The sequence below is a fragment of the Sminthopsis crassicaudata genome, chromosome 3, assembly GCF_048593235.1.
Source record: "Sminthopsis crassicaudata isolate SCR6 chromosome 3, ASM4859323v1, whole genome shotgun sequence".
Classification (NCBI taxonomy): domain Eukaryota; kingdom Metazoa; phylum Chordata; class Mammalia; order Dasyuromorphia; family Dasyuridae; genus Sminthopsis; species Sminthopsis crassicaudata.
In genome coordinates, this window is record NC_133619.1 from 183,382,842 (window position 1) to 183,406,099 (window position 23,258).

At 33.7% G+C, this 23,258-nt stretch overlaps 1 long non-coding RNA gene across 7 annotated transcripts in view; it reads right to left on the reverse strand.

The window, feature by feature from the left end:
* LOC141560912 (uncharacterized) overlaps positions 1-23,258 on the reverse strand; it is a 506,908-nt gene that overhangs the window by 78,660 nt on the left and 404,990 nt on the right. For 3 of the 7 annotated variants that reach the window (XR_012487892.1, XR_012487888.1, XR_012487890.1), the window contains exon 7: positions 7,093-7,267. The exons of 3 other annotated variants lie outside the window; for them this stretch is intronic. This is a non-coding gene — a long non-coding RNA (uncharacterized LOC141560912). Of the gene's footprint in view, positions 1-5,371; positions 7,268-23,258 lie in introns of those variants that run through there. One more of the 7 variants, XR_012487887.1, reaches the window with a different exon arrangement.

The window sequence follows — 23,258 nt, forward strand, 5'->3', positions numbered from 1 at the left end:
TTGGAAGAACTTCAGAACAGGTCTTTTTCAACTGGGCAGGGGGACAGTCTGCCAGTCTGCCAATCCCAGATCACAACACAGGGGAATCTGAGGCAAGGAATTGAGATGGAGAGCCAGCGTGTTGCTGAATCAGGGGACTGGGGAAACATCTGTGAGTCTCTTAGGCCATTCTACCCTGGTTGCATGCAAGAAACAAAAAAGCCAATGCAAAAATCAATTTGTAAGCCTCTGAGTCCAGGAAGAATGCAGCACCTGAAAAACTGACCTGGAAAATACATTTAGTAGAGACAATCTAAGGATTATTGGACTTCCTGAAAACCATGATGAAAAAAGAGCCTAGACATTATCCTTCAGGGAATCATAAAATAAAACTGCCCTGATGTCCTAGAACCTGAATGCAAAATAATCATTGATAGAATTCGCCTATTACTTCCTGAAAGAGACCCTAAAAGAAAGCTCTAATGAATATTCTGGCTAAATTTCAGAACTATCTGATGAAGTTAAAAATATTGCCAGCAGCCAGAAAGAAACAATTTAATTACCAAGGAACCACAATCAGGATTACCCAGGAAATAGCAGTTTCCACTTTAAAGGATCGTAGAGCCTGGAATGTGATATTCCAAAGAGCAAAAAACCTTGGATTACAGACAAGAATATCTATCCAGCATTATCTCTTTTTTTACCTTTCTGTTTTATAATTATAACTTTTTTTGGATAGTACATATGCATGGGTAATTTTTTACAACATTATCGCTTGCACTAACTTCTGTTCAGATTTTTCCCTTCTTTCCCTCCACCCCTTCCCATATATTGCAGGCAGTCTTATACATGTTAAATATGTTATAGTATATCTTAGATTATATATATATATATATATATATATATATATATATATATATATATATATATATGTGGGTGTGGGTGGGTGGGTGGGTGGGTGTGTGGGTGTGTGTGTACAGAACCGAATTTCTTGTTGCACAGGAAGAATTGGATTCAGAAGGTAAAAATAACCTGGGAAGAAAAATAAAAATGCGAACACTTTAAATTCATTTCCCAGTGTTCCTTCTCTAGGTGTAGCTGATTCTGTCCAGCATTGATAAATTAAAACTGAATTAGATCTTCTCTTTGTTGAAGATATCCATTTCCATCAGAATACATTTTCATACAGTTTTGTTGTTGAAGTGTATCTCCTGGTCCTACTCATTTCACTCAGCATCAGTTCATGCAATTCTCCAATCCTCTCTGTATTCATCCTGCTGGTCATTTCTTACAGAGCGATAATATTCCATAACATTTGTATACCATAATTTACCCAACCATTCTCCAATTGATGGGCATCCATTCATTTTCCATTTTCTACCCACTACAAAATGGTTGCCACAAACATTTTGATACATACAGGTCCCTTTCCCTTCTTTAGTATTTCTTTGGGATATAAGCCCAGTAGTAGCATTGCAGGATCAAAGGGTATGTACAGTTTGATAACTTTTTGGGCATGATTCCAGATTGCTCTCCAGAATGGTTGGATTCTTTCACAACTCCACATCAGTGTCCCAGTTTTCCCACATCCCCTCCAACATTCATCATTATTTTTTACTGTCATCTTAGCCAATCTGACAGATGTGTAGTGGTATCTCAGAGTTGTCTTAATTTGCATTTCTCTAATCAATGGTGATTTGGAACAGTCTTTCATCTGAGTGGAAATAGTTTCAATTTCATCATCTGAAAATTGTCTGGTCATATCCTTTGCCCATTTATCAATTGGAGAATGGCTTGATTTCTTATAAATTAGAGTCATTTCTCTACATATTTTGGAAATGAGGCCTTTATCAGAATCTTTAATTGTAAAAATGTTTTCCCAGTTTGTTGTATCCCTTCTAATTTTGTTTGCATTAGTTTTGTTTGTACAAAGTTTTTTTTTTTTAATTTTTATTATTATTATTATTATTTTTATTTGATGTAATCAAAATTTTCTATTTTATGATCAACAATGATTGCTTGTTCTTCTTTGGTCACAAATTCTTTCCTCCTCTATAAGTCTGAGAGGTAAACTATACTATGTTCTTCTAAGTTATTTATGATTTCATTCTTTATGCCTAAATCATGGACCCATTTTGATCTTATCTTGGTGTATGTTGTTAAGTGTGGGTCAATGCTTAGTTTCTGCCATACTAATTTCCAGTTTTCCCAGCAGTTTTTGTCAAATAATAAATTCTTATCCCAAACATTGGGATCTTTAAATTTGTCAAAAATTAGATTGCTATAGTTATTGACTATTTTGTCTTGTGAACATAACCTATTCCACTGATCAACTAATCTATTTTGTAGCCAATACAAAATGGTTTTGGTGACAGCTATTTTATAATACAGTTTTGGATCAGTATCTTCATTTGATTTTTTTTTCATTAATTTCCTTGAAATTGTCAACCTTTAGTTCTTTCATACAGATTTTGTTATTTTTTCTAGGTCATTAAAATACTTTCTTGGGAGTGGGATTGATAAAGCACTAAATAAATACATTAGTTTAGGGAGGATTGTCATTTTTATTATATTTGCTTGGCCTATCCAAGAGCACTTAATATTTTTCCAGTTGTTTAAATCTGACTTTATTTGTATGGAAAGTGTTTTGTAATTTTGCTCATATAATTCCTGACTTTCCTTTGGTAGATAGATTCCCAAATATCTTATGCTATCGACAAATTGGAATTTCTCTTTGCATCTCTTGCTTTTGGATTTTGTGGGTGATGTATAAAAATGCTGAGAATTGATGTGGATTTCTTTTGTATCCTGCAACTTTACTAAAAAGTTTTGAATTATTTCTAATAACTTTTTAGTAGAATCTCTGGGTTTCTCCAACTATACCATCATATCATCTGCAAAGAGTGATAATTTAGTTTCCTCATTACCTAATCTAATTCATTTAATCTCTTTCCCAACTCATTGCCAAGGACAGCATTTCTAATACAATATTGAATAATAATGGTGATAATGGACAACCTTTTTTAACTCCTGATCTTACTGGGAAAGGTTCCAGATTATCCGCATTACATATAATGCTTACTGATGGTTTTAAATATATGCTCATGACTATTTTAAGGAAATTTTCATTTATTCCTATACTTTCAAGTAAATGTTTTTAAAGGAATGGATGATGGATTTTATGAAATGCTTTTTCTGCATCTATGGAGATGATCATATGGTTTTTGTTAATTTGGTTATTGATACAGTCAATTTTGCTAATTGTTTTCCTAATATTAAACCAGCCCTGCATTCCTGTTGTAAGTCCTACTTGTTCAAAGTGTATTATCCTGGAGATGATTTTCTATAGTCTTTTTGCTAATATTTTATTTATGATTTTAGCATCAATATTCATTAGGGATATTGGTCTATAATTTTCTTACTCTATTTTCAACCTGCACATTTTAAGCATCAGTTCCATGTATGTGTCTTAAAAAAAAAAAAAAAAAAAAAAAAAAAAAAAAAAAAAAAATTGGTAGGATTCCTTGAATCCCTAACTTTTCAAATAGTTTATATAACATTGGAGTTAATTGTGCTTTAAATGTGTGGTAGAATTCATATGTAAATTCATCTTGTCCAGGGGATTTTTTCTTAGGGAGTTGGTTAATAGCGTGTTCTATTTCTTTATCTAAGATGGGATTGTTTAACCAATTTATTCTTCCTCTGTTAATCTGGCCAATCTATATTTTGAAGGTATTCTTCCATTTCATTTAATTTATCCAATTTATTGGCATAAAGTTGAGCAAAGTAGCTCGTAACTATTGTTCTAATTTCCTCTTGATTAGTGGTGAGTTCTCCCTTTTTTTTTTCAAGACTAACAATTTGCTTTTTCTCTTTCCCTTTTTAAATCAGGTTTACTAAGGGTTTGTCTATTTTGTTGGGTTTTTTATAGAACCAACTCTAAGTTTTATTAATTCAATAGTTTTTTTTTTACTTTCATTTTATTAATCTCACCATTTATTTTTTGAATTTCAATATTTGTGTTTGTCTGGGGGTTTTTAATTGGTTCCTTTTCTAGCAATTTTAGTTGTAAGCCCAATTTGTTGGCCCTCTCTTTCTCTATTTTATGCAAGTAGGCCTGTAGAGATATAAAACTTCCCCTTATTACTGCTTTGGCTGCATCCCAAACATTTTGGTATGATGTCTCATTATTGTCATTTTCTTGGGTGAAGTTATTAATTATGTCTATGATTTGCTGTTTTACCCAATCATTCTTTAGTATAAGATTATTTAGTTTCCAATTGTTTTTTGGTCTATTTTCCCTAAGCTTTTTATTAAATGTTATTTTGATTGCATTGTGGTCTGAAAAAAGATGCATTTACTATTTCTGCCTTACTGCACTTGATTTTGAGGTTTTTATGCTCTAGTATATGATCAATTTTTGTATAGGTTCCATGAACTGCTGAGAAGAAAGTATAGTCCTTTCTGAATCCATTTAGCTTTTGCCAAAGATCTATCATATCAAACATTTCTAGTATTCTATTTACCTCTTTGACTTCTTTCTTATTTATTTTGTAGTTTGATTTATCTAATTCTGAGAGTGCAAGGTTGAGATCTCCCACTATTATATTTTTGCTGTCTATTTCTTCTTGCAGCTCTCTAAATTTCTCTTTTAAGAATTTAGATGCTGCACCACTTGGTACATATATGTTTAATATTGATACTGCTTCATTATTGATACTACCCTTTAGCAGGATATAATGCCCTTCCTTATCTCTTTTAATTTGATCAATTTTTGTTTTTGCTTGATCTGAGATGAGGATGGCTATCCCTGCTTTTTTGGCTTCCCCTGAAGCATAATAGATTCTGCTCCACCCTTTCACTTTTAGTTTGAATGTATCACCCTGCTTCAGGTGTGTTTCCTGTAAACAACATATAGTAGGATTCTGACTTTTAATCCAGTCTGCTAACTGCTTCCTCTTTATGAGGGAGTTTACCCCATTCACATTTATATATTCACATCTATATTGCTTCCCATCTTGTTAACCCATGCTTCTGCTTTTCTCCTTTCCTTCCCTCTTACCCCCCTACCTAGTATTAAACTTGTGAACACCACTTGCTTTTCACAGCCCACCCTTTTTAGTATCTTTCCCCCACCTTAAAGTTCCTCCCCTTATTTTACCCCTTTTCCTCACAATTTTTGTTTTCCCTTTCCCTTAGCTTACTCCTTCCCTCTCACTTTTCAATGAAGTGGAAGAAGTTTCACCATAAATCGAATATATCTATTGATACACACTATGTTCATCTCCCTCCTTTCTTTCTCTCAGATATAATAGGTTACCTGTGCCTCTTCATGAGATGTAGTACCACCACTTTACTCTTTTTTATGATATAATTTCCTTTCCACCTCCAGTTTCTAGGACAAATTATACATATGTTCTTTACATATTTTTATGGCAGAAGTATAGTTCTCAAGATTTCTTTTTACCTTTTTAGAAATCTCTTGAGTTCTGCATTTGAAGATCAAACCTTTTATTTAGGTCTGGTTTTTTCATCAAGTATAGATGGAATATATTTATTTCGTTAAATGTCCATCTTCTTCCCTGGAAAACGATGCTCATTTTTGCTGGGTAAGTTATTCTTGGCTGCATACCAAGTTCCTTAGCCTTTCAGAATATCATGTTCCAGGCCCTTCGTTTTTTAATGTGGACGCTGCTAGCTCCTGGGTTATCCTTATTGTGGCTCCTCCATATCTGAATTGATTTTTTCTAGCATCTTCCAATATTTTTTCCTTTGTCTGATGGTTCTTGAACTTGGCCACTATATTTCTTGGTGTTTTGATTTTAGGGTCCCTTTCAGTAGGTGATCAATGAATGTTTTCAATGTCTATTTTACCCTCTGTTTCCAAAACATCTGGGCACTTCTCTTTGATAATTTCCTTGAAAATAATGTCCAAGCTCTTTTTTTCCTCACATTTTTCAGGGAGTCCGATTATTCTCAAATTGTCTCTCCTGGATCTCTTTTCCAGGTCTGTTGTCTTTCTAATAAGGTATTTGACATTCTTTTCAATTGTTTCATTTCTCTGGTTTTGCTTGACTACTTCTTGGTTTCTCCTTGATTCATTCATTTCTACTTGTCTGAGTCTAATTTTTAATGATGTATTTTCTTCACTCACTTTTTTTATATCTTTTTGTAATTGTCCAATTGTGTTTTTAAGTGTGTTTTTTTCTTCTGTGGAAATTTTTTTCCATTTCATCCATTTTATTTTTTAGAGAGCTGTTTTCTTTTTCCAGCTCACTAATCCTGTTTTCCTTGGAGTTGTTTACCTTTTCCAATTCACTAATCCTGTTTTCCTTGGAGTTGTTTACCTTTTCCAATTCACTAATTTTGTTTCTCAATGATTTGTTTTCTTTATCCACTCTGTCTTTAAATGTGTGGAATGACTTCTCCAGGCTCTCTTGCCAAGCTTCCCATTTCTCTTCTAGTTGTTTTTTGAGAGCCTTTTTGATTTCCTCTATGAGATTCTTTTGTATTGAGGAGCAGATCATATCCCCCTTTGGGGATTCCTCTGAGGACAATCTGCTTTCAGTATCCTCAGTATTTGAAGTCTGCTCTCTCTCCATAAAGAAGCTGTTAATGGTTAGAGCCCTTTTGAATTTTTTGTTCATTTTTTTCAGAGCGGGAATGGAAGAAAATAAATTGACAAGAGAAACAATTGGTCTGTTTTTGGGGGGATGGGGCTGGATGGTGTTAATGGGCTTCCTCTACTGACTGGGGGGGAGGGCAGCAGTGACCCACTAACAGGACAGCGATGGCTGCTCTGAGTCTGAGCTCTGAGGCTCTGAGAACACGCTGAGTCACTCCAGGTGGGGGTTGGGGGTGGCCTGGTCCTGAGAGACGCTAGCTTTCCCGGGTTTTATTCTTCACCTCCAGTGATTACACCCTCTCTACTGTTCCTGGCTTGCCACCAAGACAGAATATCCACAATGGGGTAAAAGTCTTTTTGCAGAAATGGGCAGAGATTGTACCCCTCCCTCTTCTGGTCTGAGCTGTTTGAACTGTCTGTCTTGCTCTGGCTTGCCTGCCCTCAGTCTGTGCCCAGTCTGTTCGACCCTCCCCCAAGCAAACACAGACCTGTTCTGGTGAATTTCAAGAATGTCTTCTGTTGGTGATTATTTGTGGGTTTCTTTTCTGGTCAAGTATTAACTCTGAGGCTTGTCATGAAGTAAGTCCTGAGAGAAAACACAGAGCTCAAGCAGCTGTCTGCCTCCATGCAGCCATCTTGGCCAGAAGTCCAAAAATTGTTATTCTAAAGGAAGAGAAGAAGGAGCAAAATGGGAATGTGTCAACTAAACTAGGTGAAAAGGATGAATCAGATAACAATGAAGTTAAGTGAAATTCTGAACAACAGGAGCATTTCCCATCTCCTCCCTCAATTAACCCTTCAGGGATGGAGCAAGAAGGAGGAGGGGAAGAGGCAGAAACAGAAGCAGAATCACCTGTGAAGCAGCCTATGAGAAGATTAGAAAAAGCATTGGTTAAAGCTAAGAGAGAAGGACAGGCTATAAGTGATTTTATACATGCATATCCTGTGATTGAAGATATTGACTTTGTAGGTCAAAAAAGGAGAAGATATACACCTTTAGATTTGAATAAAATTAAAGATTTGAAAAAAGGTTGTACCCTTTATGGGGCTACACTAGCTTATGTTAAAATGTTACTAGATGGTTTGTCTTATGAAGTCCTAGCCCCGAATGATTGGAAATCCATAGCAAGGACATGCCTAGAACCTGGAGAAAATGTGTTATGCACACATTTGTAGAGTTTCATGAATTATGTAAAATCCAAGTCAGATGCAATTTGGAAATAGGAGTTAACACACAATTCACTTTTGAGCACTTAGCTGGTGAAGGTTGGTATGGAGAGAATTCAGAAGAGATTAATAATACCATGACAACATATGAGCAAATTGCTGAAGCTGCAATAAAAGCTTGGGGTGTCCTCCCTGGACAAAAAAATTGGGGAGAGGCTTTCACTAAACTAGAGCAAGGTCCCAATGAACCTTTTTGTGGATTTTGTGGGATGTTTGCAAACTGCTGTCAAAAGAATTATTGGAGAAAATGCAGCTATAGAAATAATGACCAAACATCTGGCTAAGGAAAATGCCAATGAGATTTGCAAAAGAATTTTATGGGGATTAGACAAAGATGCTCCTTTAGAGGAGATCATAAGATGCTGTGCTATAGTGGGAACAAATGCTTTTTATACCCAGACTCTGATGAACGTGGAAAGACAAGGTCCCTCGTGGCAAGGGACTTCTAGAGAAACTTGTCAATGTTTCCAATGTGAAAAAATTGGACATCTAAGATCTCAGTGTAAATATGGAGATAGAGTGAGAAGACAGGGTGAAAGAAGACCTTAAACCCCATGTCCAAAATGCAACAGAGAACTCCATTGGGCATCAGAGTGTAGAATAATTCAGGGAAATGGGATGAGGGGCCCAGGTCCAGGGCCCCAGGCAAAAAAGACTTGGGGCATGATGGCAGCTGATGTTACATCCAAAGAGCCTTTAAAATGTCAGGACTCTGATTTGATCAACCAGCAGAAAAGCAATCACATGGCAGAAAGGGATTACCCAATCAGTGAGCCAAAAGGCAATCAGATAGCAAGAATGGATTACACTTGGGGAGAATACAGGCCTTTTAAACCAGCAGGGTTGTGCCCAATGCAAACAACTCCAATGTAATTGCCAGATGGTGAGAAGAGATGTAGAAAATGGTAAATAGAAGGTTATTAGATAGGTTAATTGCCTGGGGGAGAGGGTTTGCTTGTATTTCTTCAAATGGAGAAGGAATCACATGGGTGCCAATGAGTCGTATTCGCCTTGTCCATTGGAGAGAGACAGAAAAAGAGAAAAACCTCAAAACAAAGGAGAAAATCTAAGAAACATCTGACACTGAAAGAGCATGGCTAATAAGAAGGCTATTAAAGAACTTTAAAACCAGCAGGAATCATTGGCTTTCCTAACACAAGATGAGACTAATGGACAATGGACTTATGGACATTTATAAATTCTCAATTTATGATTATTTGATCATGTTATTTACATACTTCTAACATGTATTATATTACTATGTTACTATATGTTTATATAATCTATGTAATTATGTGTAATGCCTCCATATTGATGGATTTATGTTTCTAGGTCATGACCACCCTATGTTCTAAATCAAAAGAAAGGGGGAGATGTTAGGTTCTTACTAAGTGCTAATGAGATAATGAGATATTAGGTTCTTACTAAATGCTAAGTCGGTACTTAACAATTCTCTTTGGTCTTTATTAGGAGTTTAACCCCTTCGAACTCCTGGGGAGGAGCTTGCATGCTTAGGAGGAGCAAGTTCATTGGTTGAAGGTTTGTTTTGTTTTGTTTTTTTTTTTTTTTCTCAGAAGCCCTTGTGTTATCCCATGCCCATTCTCTGGGAGGATAAAAGAGGTCGGCACTCCAGAGAGAGGAAGAGTCTTTGCTCTAGGTCAGAGTTGGAGCGGCTCTCTGGAGGAGAAAGAGTCTTGTCTGGGCCAGACCTGCGGCGGCTCTCTGGAGGGAGAGAAAGAGTCTCTACACAGGTCAGAATTGGCGGCAGTTAATGACAGCAGATCTCCTCCAAGAGAGCAATCGGCAGTCTCTGGAGACAACAGAAATTTACACAGAGAATTCTCTCTTACCTCATTAAAAGTGGGGAGAGGAAAAGGGAAAAGGAAAGGAGTAACAAGGGAAGGGTACAAGAAAAGGGAAGGGATTTAAAAGGTGGTGGGAAGGATACTAAAAATGGAGGGCTGCATAACACAAGTGGGGTCCATAAGTTTAATATTGGGGAAGGGGTTCAAGGGCGATAAGTGGGAAAAAAGCATAATCTGGAGATAATATGATGGCAGGAAATATAGAATTAGCTATTTTAACTGTAAATGTGAATGGGATGAACTCTCCCATTAAGCAGAGGCAGATAACAGACTGGATCAAAAGCCAGAACTCTACCATATGTTGCTTATAGGAAACACATTTAAAGCAAAGAGATAATTACAGAGTAAAGGTAAAAGGCTGAAGCAGAATCTACTATGCTTCAAGTGAAGTCAAAAAGCAGGGGTAGCCATCCTGAACTCAGATCAAGCAAAAGCAAAATTTGATATAATTAAAAGAGATAAGGAAGGAAACTATATCTTGCTAAAGGATAGCATAGACAATGAAGCCATATCAATACTAAACATATATGTACCAAGTGGTATAGTATCCAACTTCCTAAAGGAGAAGTTAAGAGAGTTGCAAGAAGAAATAGACAACAAAAGTATAACAGTGGGAGATCTCAACCTTGCACTCTCAGAATTAGATAAATCAAACCACAAAACTAATATGAAAGAAATTAAGGAGGTAAATAGAATATTAGAAAAATTGGGTATGATAGATCTTGGGAGAAAACTGAATGGTGACAGAAAGGAGTATAATTTCCTCTCAGAAGTTCATGGAACCTATACAAAAATAGACCATATATTAGGACAAAAAGATCTCAAAATTAAATGCAGGAAGGCAGAAATAGTAAATGCTCTCTTCTCAGATCACAATGCAATAAAAAACTACATTCAATAAGAAGTTAGGGGTAAATAGACCAACAAGTAATTGGAAACTAAATAATCTCATTTTAAAGAAAAAAAAAACTCACAGGAAGTACAAGGAAACAGAAATTGTGAATTGATAAAGGTAAAGAACTCCCAGGAAAGTAGGATTTGTTAATTGGAAAAAGAAAAAGATAATTCACAAAAAAAAAAAAAAATAGTGAAATGGAAAAAAAAAAATCCATAGAGCAAAACAACTCATTTAAAAACTCAATTAGACATATACTAAAAAAAATTTTTAAAGCTAATGAAGAAAATAACTCATTAACATTCAGAACTGAACAAAGAGAAATGAATGATTCATTGAGACATCAAGAATCAGTCAAGCAAAACCAAAAAAAAAAAAAATTAGGAAAAAAATGTTAAATATCTACTTGGAAAAATAACAGACCTGCAAAATAAATCTACAAGAAATAATCTGAGGATTGTTGGATTTCACAAAAATTATGATGAAATAAAGAGCCTAGATACGATTTTATAGGAAATCATCAAAGAGAATGGCCCAGGTCTAATAGGATCAGAAGTTAAAATAGGCATTGACAGAATTCATCAAACACCTTCTGAAAAAGATCCTAAAATAAAAACTCCAAGGAATATTGTTGTTAAATTTCAGAACTATAAGACTAAGGAAAAAAATATTATAAGGAGCCAGGAAAAAAATTCAAATAATGTAAAGCCACAATAAGGATCACTCAAGATGTAGCTACTTCCCCATTAAAAGATTGAAGGACCTGGAATCTGATATTCTGAAAGGAAAAAGAATGTGGAATGCAGCCAAGAATAAACTACCCAGCTATGCTAAGCATTTTCTTTCAGGGAAGAAGATGGAAATTCAATGAAACAGAGTAATTCCATTTGTTTCTAAGGGGAAAAAAAAAAAAAAAAAAACAGAACTAAACAAAAAAAAATTGACCTCCAACCATAGAACTCAAGAGAAGCAGAAAAATATAAAAAGAACTCTTGAGAACTGTATTTCTGTTATGGATATACATAAATAGTGCATGTATAATTTGATTTTATTGTTATAAAAAGGGGAAGTAGAAATGGAAAGAGGATAGTGTAAGAAAAAGGGAAAAGGTGAGATAAAAAGAGGATATCAACATCCCAAAAAGAGGCAAAGAAAACCTATCCTATCTGAGGGAATTTAGACAGGGAGAGGAATGTTGTCTGAATCTCACTCTCATCAGAGTTGGCTGAAAGAGAAAACAATTGACATTTCTTTTACAGAGTATCTTCTCTCACCTCATTAAAAAGTGGGAAAGGAAAAGGGAAAAGAAAAAGAGTGATAAGGGAAGGGTACAAGAAATGGGAAGGGATGCAAAGGGAGAAGGTACGGATCTTAAAGAGGGAGAGCTGCATGATGCAAATGGGCCCCATAAATGTAATACTGGGGAAGGGTGTAAGGAGAGGCAAGAAAAAGTTCAAGTTGATTCAAATTTATGTCCACATTAAGCCAAAGAACATCTTGAAAGTGTCTAAAATTAACTTAGTTCTCTGGACTAGATGTTCAAGATCTCTACTTCAGCATAAATAATTTAATCTTCCTAATTTTTGTTGGTTTAGTGTTTTGCCTATGACTAAAGACCCTGCCTGTTTCCTTTAACAAGGAGAGGTTCTATATACTGTACTTTAATAGATAGAACTATGACAATCTGGAAATGGCCTTTACCGAAAGAGAAAAAGAGGTAGCTAATAGGAGACAATTCTCAGTAAGGTTGAGCACACGTAGAAACCATCACGACACAATCAGAACCCCACAGAACATATAAATAAGAATATAGATCTAGCTACAAGCAGTCACCATGACACAAGTGATAACTAATAATACAAACTGCTTAGGACAAATGTCACAACTATCATGGAGTAGGCACAGTAAAAGCACTGTTGTGAAATCATTAGATACTATTAGATGTGTTATAGGTTTAGAATCAAGAATATATTCTGTGTGCTCTGGCCACATGTTGCTTATTTGTGTAGCTTTCATGTATGAGTCCTTTGCATACTTGTCTATTCCTGAGAGTGTAGACTTCTGTGGGATAGTGTAGCATAGGTTTATGGGAGAAAATGTTTTATTGTGATTAACTTATTATGTTATTTTTAAAAAATGCTTTTGCTTTCAAATATATGTATCATATGATTAATAAGAAAATTAAGAACATTAAAGGGGGAACTGATGAACTATGAGTTTGAGTGGCTTTGGACCCACAGAATTGCTTTAACCTAGGGTATCTATTGCAGAGGATTCACATACAATAAAAGGTTGCTCTGGATCATAAAACATGTTGCTTTGGTGAAAAAGAGCATTATCCTTTGAGGGACAGGGAATGAGGAAAGGCTTCATGTAGATGTTATGAACTTAAAAGATTTTTAGATTTTAGAGATGGAGATTAAAAAAACAAACAAACAAACAAACAACCTAGGATTCCAAGTGAGGAAGAATGTCAATACAAAGCCGCTTGGAAGGTTGACAGAATGGTAGGCAATTTGGATAGAACATATTGTGTATGAAGCAGATTATCTTGAAATAAAATCTAGGTGATAAGGTAAAATCAGATTGTAAAGATCTTTAAGATAAGTTAAGAGCTAAAAGAGAAGTTTATATTTTATTCTAGAGGCAATATTAATTGTTGAGTAATTTCAGTCTTGCCTGACTCTTTGTGATCTCGTTTAGGTTATTCTTCTCAAAGATAGTAGTGGTTTCCCTCTTCCTTTTCCAGATCATTTTACCATATGAGAAAATTAAAGCATACAAGGTTAAGTAATTTATCCAGAGTTTAAAATCAGATTTGAATCCATGGAAATGAAGACTTCCTGATTCCAAGCTCAGAATTTTAGTAACTATTTGCCCTCTAGAGGTTATAGAGAGCCATTTAAGCTTTTTGAGAAGGAAAGTGATGTGGTCAGATCATGTTTTATGAATGAATATTGTAAATTAATGTTTATTTTTAAAGCCCTGTTGCTTCATCTGTAAAGGAATGTGGGCGGGAGAAAGGGCAGGAAGGACAGATGAGAAGAGAGAAAGGAACAAGACTCTCTTTAAGGTTATTTGTAACTATGATCATAATATATCATTAATGTATGCTCATTTAATTCTTAAAACACTGCAAAGGACACCTTATGTTTTATGGATTAATTTTTTTTCTTAAAATATTTAACCTTCCAATGCAAAATTCAGAAAAATATCTGTTCTTACAGATGAAGTAAGCATTTCAGTTTTATATTTTTGTTTAGTGATTATTGCTCATTGTTCTGAATTTCATCAAATAAATGGTTGTCGTGGTTATATTAAATATGCATTTGTGAATAGACATAGTACATACATATTATGTATGTAACAATGAAGTTCACACCCCTTACTAATATAAACTCACATATGTGCAATGGGGATCAGATGAATTCCTGTGAGAATTCAAACCTTGCATCTTATGACTATTTTTCCCTCAGAAGAATAAATGTATGTGAATTTCTTTATCTTATTTAATTCTTTTTCAAATCATAAGTGGACAGGATTATTGAATACTCCTCCAGTTCTTGCCTGTACGTCTGCTTTCTGTAGTTGCTTTTTATAAACAAGAAGGCAGTGTTTGTAATGTTTTTGAAGATTTGAAGATTTAGTATGACTAATTTTAAAAGATACCCTATAGGGACTCTTTTACTGTTACAAAGCAATTCCTAAAGGATAGTATCCTTCCTGAAAAGCAAGATTTATATTCATTCTCTACTTAATAGGGCATTAGAGTCTTGGCAAAAAATAAGAATTCATGACAGCTAGAGAATTTCTCACTTTGGTAGTGATCAGATTGATCAAATTCAACTGAGTTTTCTTCTGTAACTCCAATAATTTATTTTACATTAATACCAAATAGCATAATTCTTGCTTATCAGTTATCTTTTTTTGTGTCTGTGTTCTAAGGGGGTTCCCCTTCCAGGCCAAATGCATTGAATCTTTTTTCATACAACTTGTAATGTTATAACCAAATACTATTATTAATATTTGTAAGATAACATTTTAAGTCCTTAGCATATTTTCTAGAATAGGATAAGTGCTATATTGATGCAATATTATTATTTATTTTTATTGGTATTATTATTAAAATTGATTATTATAGCTTTGTTTGTGAGACCTCAACCCTTGATAAGTTTTTATTTTTTTCTCTCAGCATTTATGTTTGCCCTAAGTACATTTAGTTGTCTCTCTAGATAAGCTATCTGTGTCTCTGATTAATATTATTTCCTTCCTGCCTACCCATCTGTTTATTTTATTTATCCCTTCTTTTATGCAGGCTTCTGTATAGACTCACCACATATGCCTGCTAAGGATGTGCATGAATACAAAAATATAATGGCAGGAAACTCATAATATGGAGCAATGGTGTAAATAACAGAATCTGGAAAACTCCTGAGTATTATCTAAAGTCAAATCTATCCAAGGTAACAAACATTTATTAAGAATCTATTATGTTGTATATACTGAATTAAGTGCAGAAGGATACCAAAAACAAAAATCAATCCCTACTCTCAAGGAGTTCATAGTCTAATGAGGCAAATAACATATAAAAACAAAAGCCTGTGTATGAATAAGCTATAAATTAAATCTTTACCCTTCTTTCTTCCCCACCTCTCAGAACATTGATGGAATTCCTGAAATACCATCTTCTATAGGAGAACTCCCCATGCAACAGATTTTGATTCATCGCTCTGTGAAAATGATGTGTATATTACCTACCTCAGTATACATTGGAACCCACCCATGCGTTTTCATTCTGTGCCTATGTTCCCCTATGCATCTTTCACAAAAAGTCTAACTTTAATATACTAGAAATCTTCCACTAGGTCATTGCACATTTTATGGGTTCGACTCAGGCTACTTGTTCACTTGCTATTTCTTACTCTTCATACATGAATAAATTTTTATAACTTTTGTAAACATAAATATCTAGTCAAAGATATCCCTTATAAAACTATATGATCAGTAGTCATAATAGAGAGAAGCTGAAGCTGCAGAAATCTTGGATTGATCATGTGTCTTTCCATTGTCCTTTGGGTCTCAATTGACATAACTTTTTTTTTTTTTTGAGATTGTGTTGTGTTATTGTTTGTCACCATACAGATGTAGTTTGAGATTCTGAAATGTGTTACTATGTGAAAGTACAGAAAATTACTGCTATAATATCTCTGCTGGATCTGTATCACAAAGAGATCATAAAAAACAAAAAATAACACACATGTGCTAAAAGGTTTGTAGCAGTCCTTTTTATACTGGTTAGGAGCTGGAAACTGTGTGGATCCCCATAGGTAGGGGAATGACTGAATAAGATGGAATATGAATCTTATGTAATATTATTGTTCTAGAAGAAATGATCTGCAGATTGATTTCAGAAAGAACTGGAGAGACTTACATGAGTTGATGCTAAGTGAAGTGAAGAGAAACAAGAAAACATACACAGCAATAATAATATTATATGATGATCAATTGTAATGGACTTGCCTCTTTTCAAGAATGAGGTGATTCAAAGCAATTCAAATAGTCTTGTGATCAAGAGAGCCATTTGCTTTCAGAGAGAGGACTAAGGACTTAATGTATTTCACAATATAGTATTTTCTTTGTTATTGATGTTGTTTTCTTGCTTGTTTTTTCTTTCTAATTGTTTTCCCTTTTGATCTGATATCTCTTGTAAAACATGTTAAATACTGTTTAGAAGAATTACATATTTTTAACCTATATTGGATTACTTACTTTCAGGGAAGGTGAGAGGTGGGGAAGGAGGGAGAAAAAATTAGAACACAAAGTTTCCCAAGGATGAATGTTGAATACTCTCTTTGCATATATTTTGAAGAATAAAAAGCAATTATTAAAAAAAATAATGTTATGTTGAAAGAAAGTCATGAACACGTTTTCTTACCTATAACAAGACATAACAAAAGTGCTTATGGCTTTCTTTTAATCCTACTTTTCATTCAATTGCTTTGTTCCATCTGGATGGTCCCTTTTACCCCAAAATATATCCCTTCATATTTTTCCCAGTTGTGTCCATTTCCTTATTTCCTATCCTTAAATAAAGCAATCCACATGCATTATATACCTTATCATGCATTTATGAACTCATTTAATGGCAATCTATTGCTTTCTATCTTATGCATATTTCTGCAGTCAAGCTAGGTAGTTTCAGTAATAGCCTCTAAAAGGAAAATATGTGTTTCTTTTTTGTTCAGTGCCTACAGTAGAGTTTTATTGATATTTTAAAGTTGTTTCAATAGTGTTTGACTTTTTGGACCCCATTGCATTTGCCATTTCCTTTCCAGTTCAATTTACCAAAAAGGACATTGAGGCAAACAGGGTTAAGTGACTCACCCAGGGTCAAACAACTAATAAGTATCTGAGGCGATATTTGAACTGACAAAGACAAGTCTTCCTGACTCTAGGTCTAGTACTCATCTACAATTCCACTCAGCATAAGAACACAAGGAATTATTTGTTTAATAAGTGCTTTTTGACATTGAGATGATACTAGGCTACACAAATGATGCTATAGACACTATCTCTGTTAGTTGACGGACATCTAATAAACTATTTCCCTTATTCAACTGGCAATCTTCATAATATAGATAATTAAAGCAGATCAATGCCTTAATCACAACAGGAGTATTGAGTTCTTTGGTCATTCTAATGGAGTTATTTTGGAAATTGTTGTGTATTATCTCATTCAAGTTAAAGAAGACATGTTGTAAAGGGCCATTCCTTAGTAACAAAACCAATAGGAAATCAATACTATTGTATAAAGAAAATCATCATTTTAGTAAGGAAAAGAGGGGTTGGGGAGTTCAGGCTTTTATTCTAATTCATTATTTTCACAAAATAACTATACCTTCATTATATGCTGTAGTTTAATTTGGATGTCTGATTCTCATTTTCAGACTGATTGAAAAGCAATTATTACTGTTGTATAATTTCAGTTGTTTCTGATTCTTTGTAACATTATTTGGAATTTTCTCAGCAAAGAACAACTGAGGCAAACAGTTTGAAGTAACTTGCCCAGGATCACATAGCTGGCCAGATTTGAACTTATGGAAATGCATGTTACTTATTTCAAGCTCAGGGGCTTAGAATTTATTTTGCCACCTAGATGTTTGATTGAAAACTATTTTTTCTTGCTGGACAGAATAAGTGTGATAGAACATTCTCTTGAAGTTGGCTTGAGAATACTAAGAAATTAAGTTATCCCAAATCTAGATGGAAATCATTTCCCATAACTTACATTTTATTTCATTGCTTTGTTCCTGTGACACTGTTAAGTAATGACCAATAATTAATTCTATTTTTCTTTGTTAAATACTGTATATTTCAGAAAGAAATGACTACTTTGCCATTTCATAAATGCATTCCCTCTCATTCTCTGGTTTTTCAAAGGCTTTCTGACATACCTGGGATGAATATTCCACTTTTTGAATTCTGAACTTCTTTAAAATCTACTCTCAGAGAATATCTTCTATGCATGGAACCTTTTTAGTTGTTAGTGTTCTCATATTGGCCCAGATTCCCAGAATATCATTGGGCATAATGGGAAAGTGATACAATGGCAGATGTGAATGTATAAGTGGAGATTAGAAAACATAAATTACATAGAGAAGGTAAGCAAAAAGAAGAACTGGTAAGTATGATAGTCTTAAATAGTTAGTAGTTTTAGAATAAAAGGTTTATGGGATAGTTTATAAGAATTTAGATACTGTTGAGAGAATATCAGAAACACAAATAATTATAAATATCTACCAAAGCATAAAAGATATAGAGAAAGGGCAAGTTGCTTAACTTTTCAGGGATAGGTTATGATCACTCTCTAATGACATTTTGGAATAGTAAATGCTTATAAGATTTGATATACTTTTCTTTTAGTTCTAAAAATCACTGAATCTCCACCTCTGTCTGTATTGCCTAATATTCTAATTTTGATCAAAAGTCAAACAAATAGTCAGTAAAATATGCACAATTATTATAACAATGCAATTGGGGAAACAAAAAAAAAAACACTGAAAAACAAATAAACCTGAGATTTTGAAAATTGTAGCCACAATACTTGGTCTTCTCAGGAAAAAAAATGGTCAGAAATATTTGAAATGAATAGAAAATAAGAAACTAACATAACAAAGAAAATGAGTAGGTAGAAAGATTCAACAAAAAATGAAAAAGGCAGTCTAAATGGGAGAAAACTATGAGAAATAATATAAATTTGCAATTTGGACCTAACATTTCCCAAAGTTAAGAACAATTTAAATGTAAAATTATATAAGATGAAGCCTCTCTTTTCTCAGAACCTTTTTCAACATCTTTATCATTGTTAAATTAAATAGTATTTTTGTTGCATATTGAATTAAATAGCCACTTCGAGCATCTTTGATTTCACTACCATAAATATTTACTACACTGGAGATGTAAGCAAGCAAACAAACTTTTCAAATACTCTTGTGATTTAATTCATAACCTATAATCAACCAAGTGATAAGCTTCTCTGAATTTGGTAGATATAATGCCTAAACAACAGACATCTCATTTGTTGCAAGACCTGTATTTGAAGCCTTTCCAGTTTGACAAGAATGTCTTACAAAAGCCTGTCTTCCATTATTATTACTTTGGCAAACCTATAGTCACCTTCAAGTCATAATAAGGCACTGAGAAAAGAGACTAAGAAGATTTTCAAAGTTCTTGAGGCTAAATGATCTACTTTCATACCCTCTTTATCATTAATAATAGCATTGTTGTGAAATACTTAATAGTGGCACTTTTCTAGGTGACATACAGAGTGATTCCAATATAGGGATGCTCCCAACTTTCCTAAAAACGGTGCATATATGGATTAATGCATTGAAAATTCATATCTTTGAGAGAAATGCATTATCTAATGTGTAACAGATCCATTTCCTTTCAAATGTTTTTTTTTTTTTTTTAATGAGTAAATTTTTTTCCTCTTTACTTCTATAACCTAAACAGATTTCTTTTGGTTTTGTATGATTTGATTTTAGGGAAAAAAATAGTCCTGGAACACAAATTTCATTAGAATTGGAAGAAATGCAGTCTGATACAATGTCCTCAATTTGCATGTATGCACACTGAAGGAGGAGGCCCTTTTTTTGCATTTTCTTGTTTATTAAATATTTCTTGCTAAAATGTTGTCAACGAATAAGTTATCACTTAATCTTTTATAAAGAATGTTTTTAGAAACATGTCATTTTACTAACTAGTCACTAAAAGTGATAAAAGATTGAAAATAGACACGAATAGCCAGTTTGCCAGAGATTTAATGGAACTAGGAGCTCTCGGTAATCTGAGATATGTTCCAAAAGATTCACTTATATAAATGGCTTATTTTCAAGTATATACTACAGAATCTTCTTTCTGGATCTGATCCAATAGTGTGGGATTTATGCAATAATATCAGAGAATAGTAGGAAAGAAAGATTTAAATTAATTTTCTTCTTAGAACTATTGAAGGAATATGTGCTAGTGAGAAAACACTGATATTTTTATGACCAATAAGGAATTGGGCCAAAGAATTGCCTATATTTTACCTCAATTATTCCATACATAATAAATTAAGGCTATTTTCCACCTATCTACTTTTTACTATCATTATAAGAAAGTCATGACTTTACCTTCTTGGTAAGACCATGTTTTACAACTGATGCTCTCTAGTTGTATGCAATAGAAGAAATGACCTCTTCCCAAAGAAGTGATCTTTTCCCAAGGAGCTCAAGAGAGTATAATGCTTTTTCTTCAAGGTATGATAAATTGAGGAGACAATTCCTTATCAGCAACATGCCATTCTTTCTTGAATTAGAGATGCAGTCACCAATGAGTCATATATACTGCAATGAGGGAGGCAGCTTGCCATATTTTAGTGGGGTCAGATTTTCCTTATTCTCAATATTCTTCCACAGTACAAAGTAATATTTTACTTTGTAGTAGAACTGTGGAATATGGTAAGTTCTTGAGTCTTAATACCAGCTTATTAACTAGAAGAATGTGACAATTTGACCAAAAATAGCAAACAAAATTTTCTGTTTTTTAATACTGAAACTCTTTTTTTCTCATTCTGTCCCATGTTTGAACTGAAGGATGGAAAAATGGATTCTGGGTTAGGCACCTTTTGGAACTACACCAGTTCTTACTTTGTCTTTTTCAATAGGATACAGATTTTTAGCCTTATTTCCACTTTTCTTTTCCAGATAGCTGAACAGAAGAGAAGGTCTTTTCTACCTTTTCAAGTTCCTTTCTCATGGGATGCACAGATGGTAATTCTTGGTCCAGCCCACCTCATTTTCTTATCCTTTCCTTTATATCACTTTTTTTTGGAAGATCTAATATGTCTTTGTATCCTAAAGATTTTGTGAGGTAGAAGAAAAGTATTGGTTTATAAATATTTGTCTTTTTTATGTTGAAGGTTATCAATAAGGCCTATACTTTCATTACATTAGTCTTTTTTAAGAGACTTGCTTGTTAATGAATTTTATATTTATATACTATTTATTTTGCATATATACATTCATGTACAGGGATAGTTAGGTGGCACAGTAGGTAGAGCACAGGGCCTGAAGTCAGTAAGACTCATATTCTCAAGTTCAAATCTAGCCTCATACACTTGCTGGTTAAGTGATTCTGGGCTAGTCATTTAACCCTGTTCATTTCAGTTTCCTAATCTGTAAATTGAGCTGGAGAATATAATGCAAAACTACTCCAGTATCTTTACTAAGAAAATCCCAAGATGGGGCCACAAACAAGCAGGCATAACTGAAATGACTAAACAATAATAACGTATACATGTAGTATTACATCTAAGCTCTTGGAGGACAGGAATTATTTCATTTTGTTCTTCACTTCCTCATTGCCTAGAGTTTTCCCTGGCATATGGAACATGCTTTCCAAGTGGTTGTTATTTGTCCACTTGATCAAATTGCTCAAAGTCTATATTTTGATGATTCCCATTGTGTCCCTTTTTTTTTAAAGAGCAAAATTGTATAGCAATTTTGTGTGGCTCATCCTTCTAGGTATTCTCTTATCAATGACTAAAATTATCCTGATTCACATGAGAAGAGAATTAGAACTCAAGAACATAATTTAGGGGCCATCTAGTTTAATTTCCTCATTTTAACAGTGAGAAATTTGTCTTTTGAGACCAATGAGTTTAGTTGATTTGCTTAAGATCAAAAAGATCTTTGTGACAGAGCAACGGTTTGATTTCACATTTAGCATTCTTTCTATTGCATCATGCTAGTCCCTCAATTGGATTTGAGAACACAGTTAATGTCAAAAGCTGGGGAAGTTAACACTTCCTGAGCCATGCAACAAAATAAGGCTTCTACTTTATGTGTAGTTAATACTTTTACCCTTTTTTGAAGGAGGGTTAATAGTTAAGGACAACAAACATTTCATTCTCTAATACTACTACTCTATACTTAAAAACAGTGGGGAAAAGGAGAAGAAAACAGAGTTCATCTTTGTCATTCTATATTTAACATTTTTTCTCATAGAGAACTGAATTAATGTCTACTTTTTTAGAAAAAATATTGAGCATTAATTTTCTGTTAACTCAAATTTGCATAATATTCTAAACACATGTGACAAAATAAATTAATACTGTAATCTGGGAATATATTTAAATTTAGTCTCAAAACATAGCATTCCAAAGATAACACAATAAATATACAACTGTAGAAAATCACACAATTCCAAGGTTGGACAATTGCAACTCATATGGAAGGGATAGGGAATTCAAATCTCCTCACTAATTTTAATATTTGCATGATTGGGGTTGAAGATTCCTTAAATTATAAAAGTAATTTTGAAAATAAAGTGATAATTAAATATGATAGTTCAGAAGAAAAAAGGAAAAATCCATGACATTAGGGTAAGAGGTGATCATGAATGAATCTACTGACATTTGGAAGAGGAATATAAAGGTCACTATCAAATCTTTACTTTACCTTCCTTTGCTTTATGAAAAAATGAGTACTATTCTATTCCTTGAGGACATAAAGGCAAAGGGCTAACCCAAAGCCCCTTTCCTGGGAAATGTCTTTGGGTAGCTGCTGAGAAGCACATAATTTAAGACAGGGAGAAAATAATAAGATAAAGACAAGTTGAGCCACAGGTTGTTGGAGAAGGGGTGAAAGTACATTTAGTAAATACTGCAGGGTTCTTGTCATCCTACATCCTTAATGTAGCCAATGAAAATTGACATTTCCTATATGGCAGGTTTAGTTTAATAATAATTAAAGCAACATATTGCATATTTTTAAATGGATATTTTTGCTATTCAAAAAAATCAAGTTCCCATTGTGAATAATGAATACAAATAAAGTTGAATGTCACAGCCTAGAATACAAATCAAATTGTAAGATCTATAAGTATCCCAAACATTTGCTCCCATTATCCACTAAGTTAAAGTTTATGTGCTACAATTATTCTTTGCCATCCTATTTATTCACTTTGGCTTTGAAATATATATATATATATATATATGTATCTGTGTTTGTGTGTGTATACATATACACATATGTATATATATATATATATATATGTGTATATATATATATATATATATATATATATATATATGGAGAGAGAGAGAGAGAGAGAGAGAGAG